Genomic DNA, 2,433 nt, shown 5'->3' with positions numbered 1-2,433 from the left:
GAAGTGCTATATCTCCTATATTGTATTTTTATAGAAAAATTGTATTTTATGTTGTTATTACTTTAAAAAGTAACTTCATGGTTTACACATGCTAGAGAAAGGTTGACTTTGAATTCAGGAACATCTTGTATACTTTTTACACATGAGAAGAATCTTCTTGCATTCATTCCAAAAGACTTTTGAGGATGGCCAAGCCAGAAACTGCTCTTGTAGACTCTCAACAGAATAGCCAGTGGGTAGAGCAGACAGTGATGGTAAAGCAACTTTACCTTCATTTTAAAAGCTGCTGTTTCAAAACTGGAATCAAGTGCCCAAAAGTGGTCGTTACTGGGAACCTGAAAGTTATATTCTGTCTAAGTGACAGATGACTGTATTAATTTTTGAACTTTGGTATATTTGTTGATGAATTATTCTGTTTTAGTGAAGGGGAAAAAAATCTAAAGACATCTCCCTTCCCTTCTTTAAAACAGGAAATAACTGAGAATTGAATGGAATAATATAAATTTAAGGTAGATCTTCAGTATTTTTAAAATTATAACATTACCCTAAAAATTCTTGTTTTTTCTCATATGGGATCAAATAATTGAAAGTTCAAACACTAATCTTAGGCAGTTCAGTACTGCAGTTAGTGTTAAACCATCCCCTGAAGTGTACACTGAAGTCAGTAACAATGCTCAGGCACTCCTGGGGCAATCGGTGGCTGATCTCACCGGTCATTTTTAAGTTGCTATCTTATGATTTTTTTTAATGAGCTATTTTTATATGAAAAGGTGGCTATGTCCAGGTGGTTAAACTAAGGTGTGGGTAGACGGTCTCTCCCATCTTTGCCTGCATCTTGGTGGGTGTAAGGAATGAGCATACCACTGCCCTGAGGAGTCAGGGAAACCTGCATCCTCCTACCTCTTTTGACCTTCCATTAGCTGGGGGTTGAGAAATGGGAACTTGACTGGAATGTCAACCCATCCCACCACCTGGAGGTGAACACCAGTCGTCAGTTTGTGCCTTTGTGTCTTCTGCAAGGGAGGGCGGAGTTGCCTCTGCTGTGGTACGGCTTTCACAAATGATTTTCTTTTCAATGTTTTGAAAATTGCTATATTAATTTTTATAACAGAGAACCTAGTAAATTGCTACTGTTTTATAGGCTAAAATTGAGCTAGTTCAAGACTGTTTTTAAGTGTCTGACCATGTTAGAGTAGTTGGGGTATTTAAAGATTACAAGTGAAAGTACTTACGCTGTACTTTGTAGACATTCATGAACTTAATTCTTATTTAAATATTGTGGGGTTTTTTAATGAGCATATTTATATTGTCAAATATGATAAGCAACAGGAATAAAAATCATTGTCTTGAGGCTACATTGCTCCTGTGTATTAAATGCTTAGAATGCTTCTAGTTATATACAAACAAGAGGTAACTTGGGTGAAAGGGCTTGTTCTGACTTACCTGTTGGAGGGTATACAGTCATTATTGTGGGGAAGGCATGGACACCAGATATGGAGGCACTTGGTCACACCACACCTGTAGTAAGGAGGCAAAGACTGGGCAGGAAGGGGGCTGAGTTAAAAAAAAAGCAAAAACCTCAAGGCCTGTCCTTGTGACCCTCAAGACCTACCCCAGTGACCTTCTCATGGCCCACCCCTAGTTGGGGAAAAAGTATTGAAACACACAATCCTAGAAGGGAACATTGCACATTAAGTCATTGGACCACTGACCTATATCCTGAGGAACCTGCCTTTGCAGTGCTTACAGAAGCAGTGCAGTGAATTGGAGACATTAATGAAAAGGATACCATTCTTTTTCATTTAGAGCACTGTGCTAGTAAGCAAAACCTCACTGAAAACAAAGCATGCTTAAATGATAGACAAGCAGCTCGCATATTTTACACAGCCAGCTGCTTTCCCTATGTTGCTTGGGCAGCTGTCCAGACGTGGGCAAGAGATTCTTAGTATTATTCAACCTTTACATCTGTGGCAGCTTGACTGTAATTGACCCCATAGGCCCTTAGGAAGTGGCACTGTTAGAAGGTGTGGCTTTTAGAGGAGGCATGGCCTTGTTAAGAGTAGATGTGGCCGGGGTTGGGGATTTAGCTCAGTGGTAGAGCGCTTGCCTAGCAAGCGCAAGGCCCTGGGTTCGGTCCCCAGCTCTGAAAAAAAGAACCAAAAAAAAAAAAAAAAAAAAAAAAGAGTAGATGTGGCCTTGTTGGAGAGAGTGTATCACCATGGGGTGAGCTCAAGCCGTGGCCAGTGTGGCACACAATCCCCTTCTGCTGCCCATGGATCAAGACATAGAACTCTCAGCTCCTTCTCCAGCACCATGTTGGTCTGGGTGCTGCCGTGCTTCCCACCATGATGATAATGGACTAAACCTCTGAAACTGTAAGCCAGCCCCAATTAAACATTTTCCTTTGTAAGAGTTGCCTTGATCCTGGTATGT

This window comes from Rattus norvegicus, chromosome 14 (genome assembly GCF_036323735.1).
Source record: "Rattus norvegicus strain BN/NHsdMcwi chromosome 14, GRCr8, whole genome shotgun sequence".
In the NCBI taxonomy this organism is placed as follows: domain Eukaryota; kingdom Metazoa; phylum Chordata; class Mammalia; order Rodentia; family Muridae; genus Rattus; species Rattus norvegicus.
Note: the sequence above shows the minus strand (reverse complement) of the source record.